Source organism: Vigna unguiculata, chromosome 8 (genome assembly GCF_037176805.1).
Source record: "Vigna unguiculata cultivar grain cowpea cultivar isolate G323 ecotype 2 chromosome 8, ASM3717680v1, whole genome shotgun sequence".
Classification (NCBI taxonomy): domain Eukaryota; kingdom Viridiplantae; phylum Streptophyta; class Magnoliopsida; order Fabales; family Fabaceae; genus Vigna; species Vigna unguiculata.
Window position 1 is genome coordinate 10,710,988 of NC_140799.1, and position 11,711 is coordinate 10,722,698.

The 11,711-nt window shown below is 30.1% G+C and overlaps 1 long non-coding RNA gene across 2 annotated transcripts; it reads right to left on the reverse strand.

Annotated features, from left to right (window-relative positions):
- Window positions 1-6,544: 6,544 nt before the first annotated feature.
- On the reverse strand, window positions 6,545-7,447 carry LOC114193271 (uncharacterized). 2 transcript variants are annotated; one of them, XR_003606247.2, is made up of 3 exons: window positions 7,197-7,447; window positions 7,017-7,104; window positions 6,545-6,924 (listed from the first exon to the last, which is right to left on the reverse strand). It is a non-coding gene; the product is annotated as an uncharacterized LOC114193271 (long non-coding RNA). The 2 variants fall into 2 exon arrangements; XR_003606246.2 differs by having other exon boundaries at window positions 7,017-7,447.
- Between the last annotated feature and the right edge of the window lie 4,264 nt (window positions 7,448-11,711).

Below are 11,711 nucleotides of genomic sequence, written 5' to 3' on the forward strand. Positions count from 1 at the left end.
AACTACCGAGAAGGTGCAATTGGTGAGAGATAGGATGCAAGCATATCAGAATAGGAAGAAAGCATATACAGATTGGAGAATGAGGCCCTTAGAGTTCGCGGCTGGGGATCATGTGTTCTTGAGGGTGACCCGAACCATTGGTGTGGGAAGGGCTATCCGCTTAAGAAAGCTTTCTCCTAAGTTCTTGGGTTCGTATTAGATTTTGAGAAGGATAGGGCTTGTGGCTTATGAGATTGCTTTACCTGCTCAGTTGGCTAATCTTCATCCAGTGTTTCACGTCTCCCAATTGAGGAAGTATGTCTCTGACCCATTTCACGTATTAGAGGCCAAGGAAGTGCAAGTTAGGGAGGATCTCACAGTGGAGGTACAACCAGTTGGTTTGGAGGATAACAAGGTTAAGGAGTTCAAGGGAAAAACCATTAGTCTTGTCAAAGTCATCTGGGACCGGAGGACAGTTGACTCTACATGGGAGCTAGAGGAGGATATGAGGAAGTCATATCCACATCTGTTTTCTAGTAAGTATTAATTTTTGAGGTCGAAAACTTTTGTTGTTGGGGAGATATTGTAAGCCTTTATTTTTCTGCTCTAAAAAGGTTTAGGCCTGGCCTTTACGAGAGCCCAAGGCCAACCCATAGGGTCACCAAGACCTCTTCTAGCCACTTACCATTTCATTTTGCCTCATTTTACAGAAACTGTTCCCCTCCTGTGCTGAAGCAGAAAGCTCTGCTAGGGCTTGAACAAGTTCCCCCTTTCAACTAGTCAAACACTCTTTCTACCACGTAAGTTGATCCCCTCCCTTGTTTCTTTTCGTTCTCAGCTCCTAAGCTCTGGTCCTACATTAATCTCTATCAAAGTCTTAGTTTTTTTTTTTCGTGCTCATATGTCTGTTTTCAGCTCCTTAAGTTGTTTCTGGTCCTGGTTCTCCTCCACCAAGAGTCCCCTTAAAGTTTAGCACCATTCAAGGTAAGGGAAGTTAGGGATTTGCGTGTTTTAAATTATTTTGCTTGTTTCTGGTTCTATTTTGTACTCTTGATGACTGTGTGGTGCGTTTGATGGTATGAAAATAAATTGTGTTATTTTGGTAGAATTTCTTATTTTTGCATGCATGAATAGTGGAGAAAACCTGGTGTTTTTGAAGAACACTTATTGTTTTGTAATTATGTGCTTTATGAGCGACCCTTCTGGGAAACTATTAACTTAATTGTTATGTTTGTTGACATTGTTTTGTGCCTTAACTTTCCTTCCCAGTATATTATGGATAACTATAATAGTTAGTATCTGTATACTTCATGTCATGTGCTCTTTTATATGATATTTATGTGATGCTTTATTTAATATATTTATTTTATTTAAATAAGATGTGAGAGGTAGTATGTCTTTAATCCTCATTAAATTTAAATATATATTTTTATTTGTATTTACATGGATACGCTTGTTTCCGAAAGAGATAACTAATTCTTATTCCTTGAAATGTACCATTAAATTCAATTGTACCTTTTATGTTTTCTTTTGAGGTGGTGGTGATTCATAAGGAAACTAATGTGTACTAGATTTTTAATAATAGTTATAAAAGGATTTTAAAAATGAGTATTACGTCTTCGTTAAGAAAAATGTCATTGTAACTTGGATCGTTCAACGAGATCGTTGTTTATAAATGGTGTTTTAATGATGAATTTGTATAAAATTGTCATAGTTACTATATTGAATTTTATAATGACAGACATATAGAAAACTATTGTTGAAATAAAAAATTGAAAATCTTTATTCTCCATGTCAATGACATTTCTACCCTAAACTGTCATTATAAAACCCAAAACAATGACAATTATTGCCCAAACTATCGGCTTATGTGCATTTTTATTTTAAATTTGTGTTGTTTTGCTGTAATCCTAATCCTGCAAACAATACATTATTAGATTATATTGACACAAAGACCTGAGAATTTGACTAATGTAATACAAGTACATATGTATATAACACATACCTTAATAGATTTAAACAATATTTAAAATAAAAATAAAAGTTTTGTAAAAACCTAATGGTATAAAAGTTTGTAGGCTTAATTACGTTGTCTTTGATAAATTTGGATATTTTGAATTAAATTTGTATTAATTATTTTTATTTATTGAGTACTCAAAAGTTTTATATTTTTTAACTGAGTCCACGTTTTCTTTTAATTGAGTGACATTTTACCTCTTCATCTTTGTTCCTTGTCTCCACACGTTAAGAAATGTGAGGTTTTTGCGGTTAATATAAAACTATTAAAATAGTCATTTTACATTAATCACAAATTGTTTTATTCTAACCACAAAATCTGTCATTTCTTATTATTTTAACTGTGGATACAAGTAAGTAGGATGACGAGATAACGTAACAGTCACGTCACTCAATTAACTAAAACATCAAACGACAATGACTCAATTAGAGATGATAAATAAATTCGTCCCCCCGTGGATATTGTTTGAACCCGTTCCCGTTTTGACAAGAAATCTCCGCATTGACTAGGTATGAGTATAAGGAATCTCCTACTTTTTCAATTGGATATGGGGATGTACATATTCCGACCATTATATCTATCTCCGTTTAAATTATTAAAATATTCACGATTAATTAAGAAATCATTTGGTTCTATATTTTATTTCTTCTAATTATTTGGTTTGTCATGAAACTCATTCGCATCTACAATATATTTTTCATCTTATCATAACCTTTATGTAATTGTGTCAAAATGATGTATGTCAATTAAAATTTTTTTATGTCTTACATTTGAATATTTCTATTATTTTTTAATATTTTTATTTATTGTATATATTTTTCTTTCACATGATAATGTTTAATACTCTCATTTTAAGTGTTTGATAGTCTAAAACTTTCATTTACTAGGTAATATAAAAAAAAAATCCTTACTTATTATTATTCATTTTTATTTCATTTGAAGAACTCTTTTGTTTTGCTAAAACAATTTTCATTCTTTCTCAACCATATAGTATATATGTTGATATTTGAAATGTTTGCTTAGATCTCTAAGCTATTTTTTTATCTTATCATACCCTTCATTATACATTGGTTTTTCTTTGTGCGATTTCTTTCAATAATCTCTGAAATTGTTTTTAAGACACATATTTGTTAATTTTTTAATATTTTTATTTGTTATTTATTTTCATCATGTAGAATACTATTTCGATATATTTAATATAATTATTTTTTATTTTCTAACTCTTTATTAATCATACTTTAATTTTTTTCAGTATAATTGTATAAATAACTTTTATTTACTACAATATAAAAATTTAATATAATTGCCATGAATATTTTTTTATCACCATCCAAGTTCAAAAGATACAAGATATATGTCAAAATTTTATTATTATGTTTATTATTTGTTTTTTGCGTTATTTTGATCAAGTAATGTATTATAACTTTTATTGGTGCATAAAAAGGAGATTCATTAGAATTTAAAAAATTGAAATAAACAAACATTTAAAGTATATTGTAATTTGAATATTTGTTTTTCTTTTATATATTTTTTAAAATATTTTTAAATTTTATATACTAGGTTTTATTAATGTTTGCAAATTTAATAAATGTTTTGGTTTTCATGAAATTTTATGGGGTATTCTAATTTAAAAGGTAAACAATTATAATTTATTTTAAAGTATTTGATATCAAAGAAACAACCATTCTCCTAATATTGAATATTTGATAATATTATGTTTCCTTTACCGTAATTTTTTTATTATTTTATAAAAATTAATTAAGATTAATATTGAAGTAGTAAGAAAACGAGTATGAGTATGGGTACGAGATTATATTTGTTACTCGGTGAGGATGAGAATGAGACAAAAGTTTGATACCCGTTGGATTTGAGTATGGGGATTGGATGAATTTTTTTTACGAGGATAGATATGGCATAACGAAATCCGTCCCCACCCTGTTGCCATCCCTAGACTCAATTGAAAAGGATAAAATTTTTTATACTCAATAAATATAAAAAATTTAATAGGAACTCAAATGAAAATAGATAAATTTGTAAGGTATTTGAAAGTTATGTAGTCTCTCATTTACTCAGGAGTGATATAATTTCACAAAAATATTTTCCCCATGTTGTTATGAAATATTCCCATGCTTCTAAGTGTAATGGTTGTGTTATCGAAAAAGTACAACATATTTTACAAAAAATATAGAAATTTGTTGAATAGCGACTATAAATCTATATCGTTAATCATTATTATAAACATATGTTTTTAGTGGAAGATTTTAAAGTAATGTTATTTTATTTGATTAGGAAAATGTTTGAGGGTTAGTAATTTAATTATTTATAATAATTAAAATGAAAACTTACTTTTTCATAAAATAAATTTTCAATTTAATATAATATATAAATGATAATTTATCTCTTTGTCATGAATTATATAAAATTCAACACGGATGAGTAAGATTGACTATGAGTAAATAAAAATAACATAATATAGTTAAAAGATTCATAATTCAAATATTTATACAAACACAAATTTTTATCTCAAACAAAATAGAAGTAATATTGTACCTATTTTTTAAGAAATACAAAAAAAATTAAATTAAGGGTTGTTAGCTGCAAATGGTTCTCTACCTTCTGTTGGATTATTAGGAACACTTGAAACATCATTCACTACAAGAAAAATGAATATTTGTGACTGTTAAAATTACAAGTTTTAGTGGTTAAAAACTATCATAAATGAAATTTCTAATGATTTAAAAAATCGTTAGAATTACACATATAAAAAATAGTTTGTGACAAAAAAAATTTAATCGCTGGTATTGCTGTCAGAAAAGCAAAAAAAGGATAGTAGCGGTTTAAAACCGCTACAAAATTTACTTTTATTTTATGATATTTTATTATATTTTGATGATTAAAAACTGTGACAAAATATATCATTTTTAACGGTTAAAAACCGCTACAAAATATATCATTTTTTATGGTTAAAAACCGCTACAAAAATATATCCTTTTTTATGGTTAAAAAATATCACAAAATATATCATTTTTTATAGTTAAAAATCGCCACAAAATATATAATTTTTTACGATTAAAAATTGCCACCAAATATATCATATTTTGACAATTAAAATCTTCCACAATATATATATATATATATATATATATATATTATATTTCTATTAAAAATTACAAAAAAAATGTTTAAAATACTTTTTAAACTTTAAATTGTCTACACAAGTTCTAATGCACTAAGAATGACAAAAAATTTACTCAAAAATTAACTTCTAACAAGATTTCTAAAATTCACTTCTTAAACCTCAAACTTTACTAGAATGACTAAGAAGTTGCAATTACACTAAACCAACCTAAGAAATTATACTGAGACTATCCTAAGAAGTTTAAAATGGTAAAATCTAACTAAGAAGCAACTCAATTTACAAAAACTACCTAAAAAATTAAAATACTAACCAATCTAAAATACCTCAAGGACATAGCGTTCTTCATTCATGATGATAAAAAAAAAGAATAACCTCTTGCCCAAAAATTTAATCATTTAGTTTTCCAAATGCAAAATACTTGGAGCTGGTAAAGGAGAACCAGAAGTTGCAATGTACCCTTCGAAAAAAAAAACACTATTAGAAATCTAATTTGATTATCAGAAATGAAAATGGGAATGTTAAAGCTTGTGAGTGTAACAGATGCAAACTTTTGCATTGCAAAGGAAGTCCATTAATGTTGCATGCTTGTGAAAATGAGAGGGCAATGGTGAAGGGTTAGTTGGAAAAATGGAGCATTGGTAGAGAATAGAAAGTAAGCACAATTGACGTTGGTGCTCATCAAAGACCTCATTGAATCACAACACCTACTTGGTGGCTTTGAACCATTATAATTAGTGCTTCCTGTGATGATGTTGGTGCATGGTGTGAAACTGCTCATCATAGAGGTTGTGCAAAAAGTGTTAACTTGTCCAGTAACTGAATTTATTGAACCCACTATGAGAGTTGTCAGAATCACTCCTATTTGAAAATCCATGAGGGATAAGAGCATTAATCTTAGATGAAGGAGATTGTGTTTGATAAAACCAGTATACGGAATGGTTTTATATACTAACAATGAAGGATAGGAAGATGTGAGCATCATAAAGGAGTTCAAGTAACTTCACTAACATTTACTTTGAAGAATATTCCTGTCAATTGCACCACTTGTTATTACCTTTAAAGGGATGATATACCTTTAGAGGATGTATAAATAGATATAAAAGGCAAAGCTTTAAGACCTCCAATGAAGGATATAAATATTACGCTCCCATATTCAGATGCTTTGAGAAATGGATGTGCTAGTTGACATAGGTGGAAACTAGACTCAAAATTAGTTCCCATTATATTACTTCAATCTTCTACAGTATAATCTACTAGGTTCTTAAGTGTGCTTGTTCCAGCATTGTTTATCTACAAAAAACCATTTAACAAGTAATTCAAGCTAGGGGAAAATTGAAACCAGAAAAAGAAAAAGAGAATTGAGGTACCATACAACATGAAATTTAGAAGACCGATAGTGGAGCCTCGAATAAATTGAAAGAGATCTTAATACAAATTATTTTCCATCCCTTTAAACATGCATTAACAGTACTCAATAGTTACTCTTATACCAAAGTTTTGTAATTAGAAATATCATTCTCTTTCTACCATCAATTATGTAGTCAGAGCTTTCCCAAATGAATAAATGTCATGATATATGTTCTGCATATTATGCAGACACATACTGGTATAAGTTTGTCAAAGTTTAATCTAAGAGAGTCGTACCAGAATGTTGAGGTTCCTGTCAAAGATGGAAGCAACATTTTTTCATTAAATTCTGCGTCGGTCACGTTTATCAATATCTTGTTGGTTACAAGCACATATATGCACAAATGCCCTAAATTCTGCCAATTCCTCTGTTATTGAATACCTAATTGCCAACAGAATAAAAAATTAAATTGGCAATAACAGAGAAATTCTATTGAAATACGAATGTAGAAAAGATTATAGAAGTGAACAAACCCCCGATGTATCAGGTGCCTCTGGTAACTGAAATTGCCAAGAATTACAACATAATAACCCAAGAAGAATGCGAAAAGATCAATAACACCTTCCATCGGATTCCACAATATTCAGTATTCAAACTCTAGAAATCTCCGATATAAGATCCAAATTAAATAAATGAAGAACATAGTTTGCTACCTCAACTTCTTCTTGAGCATAATCTTCTACTGATTCTCTTTGATCTTATCCTGGTACGATGCCAATTCCAATTCCAGATCGGTCTTCTGTAACTCTTCCTTCAGCAACGACAAAAATTTCAATTAAAACTAGATGATGCTAAAAGGATGAAAACAAACGAAGCAAACTTATAAGGTAATCGAAATGTTTAGGGTTAGAGAAATAGAGAAGATGGGAAGCTCCATTATATGCGAAGATGGGAAGCTCCAATGACATACTCGATGGTCATATTAGTCAACAAGTTCGAAGATAGCACCTTCAGCCACGTTTCCCAACCAATAGTTCTAAACGATAAAGATTTCAATATAGAAAATTTAAATTTAAATTATATAATTTAAAATAATGTAAAAATTTCTGACAATTAAATAAAACTAACAAAATGTAAATATTTGTAGCGTTTTATTTAATCGCTAAAAGGAAACTGTTAATAAAAAATAGATCTTTTTGTAGTGATTTAGTTGAAAAGAAAAAGAAAAAAAAGAAAGAATAGAAAGTGGTTAGTAGATAAAATTAAAATTATAAATATGCAAGTGAGATAAGAAAAAAAGATAATACAAAATAAACTGCTCATATATGCATTTTAACAATATTTATGCTAAATTAGGTTTATGCTTCACAATGATCTAACTAGTATTATCTGTGTGTAACTTATTATTCACATGATTATGTTGATCTTAGAAAGATTTTTTAAAGGGATATGATGAATCCAATATGTAAGGGCTTGAAGTAGAGATAATGTTTGAAGACCATTCATCTAAAGCTATATAAGTGGGTATTTTAATGTCTTAGGCAATAAGGTTCTAATTCTTGATAAAGTGATTGATATAAATCATAATTGATAATTATGTATAATTGAATTAACTAAAAGTAAAATTAAATGTATTAAAATGTTCTATAAGAATATTTTAAATTGATTAAAAATGAACTACTTTGAATTTTTTTTTTATTTATCGTAGGGTGTGTGTGATTGGTCCCAAGTGAGGATGACAAGAAGAATCCAATTGTTGCAAGTGCACTCCAGATTCAGGATGAAGGCACTTCTAAATTTTCTTACAATGGCGGTGATGCTCGTTCTGCAGAAAATGCGGCTTTACAAGAGAAATTCGAAACGCATGAGAGGCTTATTATGAAGATGAAGGCTGAAATCAAGAACTTGCAGGCTGACCCTCCTGCTCCTGAAGGCAATGATCTTAATAAAGTCGGGGGTTATCCTTTTGAAAAAAATCAGTGTGAACAAGTAGAAGAAAAGAACGTCCATGGTGATTTGACAACAACAGTTGAAGCGGACCCTTGTGATGTTGAAGAAAAAATTTAAATTCAATTGTGGGTTTTGGTTCGCAGTAGAATGAGTGTGAGGAAGCTCATGCTTCTCCTTCACAGGCATGTGGTCATGAAGGAAATGATTTTACTGAAGTTGGGGGTTCTCCTTCTCACCAAAAGCAATGTCAAGAGGCAGAAGAAAAGAATATCCATGATGATTTGAGAATAGGAGTTGAATCTGACCATTATCATGGTGAACAAAATATTTTAAATTTAGGTTTGGGTTCTTCTTCACAGTAAAATGAGTGTGAGGAAGGTGACAATTCTCCTTCATTGGCACATGCCTTTGCCCAAGTTGAGTAGTGTATAGAGCTGGATCATTCTAGTGAAAGTGAGGAAAACACCATTAATATTAAAGAACGTTCAAACTCTGAGTGCTTGGCCATTGTCCCTTACATTGAAGGTCAAACCAATACCATGGTTATAGATATGAGTCAATTGTACAAGGATGCCACTGCTGCTGAATGGGGAGGGTATGTAATCCAAATTTTCCCTAGCAAATCCATGATGTGTTGTTGTTATTAGAGTTATCATTAATTTAAGTGTGACAATTGAAATTTTGTTATTTTTTTTAGGTTTGTTTATGCTGAAATCAATGGGAAATTATTCAGAAGCATCGAGTGTCATGGATTTCGTCCTCGTGGCTGGATTGATAACATGGTAACTTCTGCCAACTAAAACAATCAACTTTGAATCTTAATTTGAAAGTCATGGAATAAAATTATTATTCTTGTTGTGTTTAGTTTGCTTTGTTTGCAGCCAACAATTACATGTACAAAGAGAAAAAATTGATTGGTCGAGTAAATAGAGTAATATTCAGTTCTTTGTTTACGGTAAGTGAAATCCTTTAATCTGTGTGTTGGAAATGTTAGTGTAGATCTGACTTGTGTAGACCTTATTTTGCAAAATGCTGCGATTCTCGATTGTAATAAGAGAAAATTAAATAGACATGTATGGACTTTGGATGACTATCGGCATTACCTACCACATGGTTTGGTATCACATGAGGAAATATTAACAACACATATTGTGAGTTTCCCACATTTTTTGGTTTTGAATTTACTTAATTTGTAATGTGTTGTTGTGTTTAATTTTAGTTTTGTTCAGTTGTTTTCCCAGTCATTTACGATGGACAAAGCATTCTTTGAACTCGTCGTTCATGATCTTCCTAAGCAACCAAATTTGTAAGGATAACAAGTTCAATAATCAAACTTCCATGTTAGATTAATCTATTTATGTGTATTAATATTGTGTTCCTTATATTCAGGCATGATTGTGGCATTTTGGTGTTAAACTATCTTGAAAAGTGGGAAGCACTTAAAAGATTTAATGGGAAAACCATGCCCCCTTACTCCTCTATTAGTAGCCTAACCTTCAAATTATTTACATTGATGCAAATGTTATTTTATCCCATACCATGAAATATTATTTTTTTTCCACAAGAGGAGCTCCAACATTTCAGACAACAATATGCCTGTGAATGGATTCTTGACCCTGAAAATATCCACCGGGAGACCGTTCTTCAAAAATTTAAACCATTTGTATATAAGTAGAAGTTGTAAGGCACTTTGTAGGAGTTGGTGCACATATGCTGTTTTAGTAGGTTGTACTTTATACAAGTTTACTTCACTGGATATGTTATTGGTGCAAATTGGTTATTGAAAAATTATGTGAATTGGTGTGCTTTAACATACAAAAAGTTGTTGTTTATATGCATTGACAATAATCCTTTTTGTAATTCTACCTTCACAATAACATTAAAGCACCAAAGTTTTTATTAACCTCCATAAAAATAGAATAACATGATTTAATTGTTTGAACATGTGAATCAAATTTTCAAACTTGTGGGTGAAGTTTAATGGTGGTCATGTACAAAAAGTATAAGGTTGGTCATCACTTAAAGTATCTTTACTAATCACTTAAGATTTCCATGAACTTAGGAGATTTGTTGTTTGTTATTTTTATAAAAAACTTAGTGAAGATTGAAGCACCGAAGTTATTATAAAGCTCTATAAAATAGAATACCATGATTAAATTATCTGAAATAGGTCAATCAACCTCAATTTACCTATGGGTGAAGTTAAATGGTGGTCATATACAAAAAGTATTAGGCTGGTCATCACCTAAAGTATCTATGCTAATCACTTAAGTTTTCTAGTGCACTTAGGAGAATTGTTGTTCGTTAATTTTTAAAATTTAGTGAATATTGAAGCACCTAAGCTTTTATTTACCTCCACAAAAATAGAATAGCATGATATAATTGTCTAAACATGTGAATCAACATCACGTTACCTATAGGTGAAGTTAAATGGTGGTCATGTACACAAAGTATAAGGCTAAGAATCTTTGCTAATCACTTAAGATTTCCAGTGAAATTAGGAGATTTTTTCTTTGTTAACTTTTTAAAAACTTAGTGAAGATTGAAGCACCCAAGTTATTATTAAGCTCCAAAAAAATAGAATACCATGATTTAATTGTCTGAAACAGGTCAATCAACATCAATTGACCTATGGGTGAAGTTAAGTGGTGGTCATGTACAAAAAGTATTAGGCTGGTCATGACCTAAAGTATCTCTGCTAATCACTTAAGATTTCCAGTGAACTTAGGAGATTTGTTGTTTGTTAATTTTTTAAATCTTAGTCAAGATTGAAGCACCCAAGTTATTGTTAACCTCCACAAAATATAGAATTCCATGATTTAATTGTATGAAACAGGTCAATCAACATCCCATGATCTATGGATGAAGTTAAATGGTGGTCATCACTTAATGTATCTTTGCTGATCACTTAACATTTCCAGTGAACTTAGGAGATTTGTTGTTTGTTAATTTTTTAAAAACTTAATGAAGATTGAAGCACCCAAGTTATTATTAACCTCCACAAAAATAGAATACCATGATTTAATTGTCTGAAACTGGTCAATCAAATTTTTAAACCTATGGGTGAAGTTAAATGGTGGTGATGTACAAAAAGTATTAGGCTGGTCATCACCTAAAGTGTCTGTGCTGATCACTTAAGATTTCTAGTGAACTTAGGAGATTTGTTGTTTATTATTTTTTTATAACTTAGTGAAGATTATAGTACCACAACTTTAATAAACCTTCAAGCCCACTTTTTCATCACTTTTTCAAGAGTACTTAGGTGGATACCCAAGGCA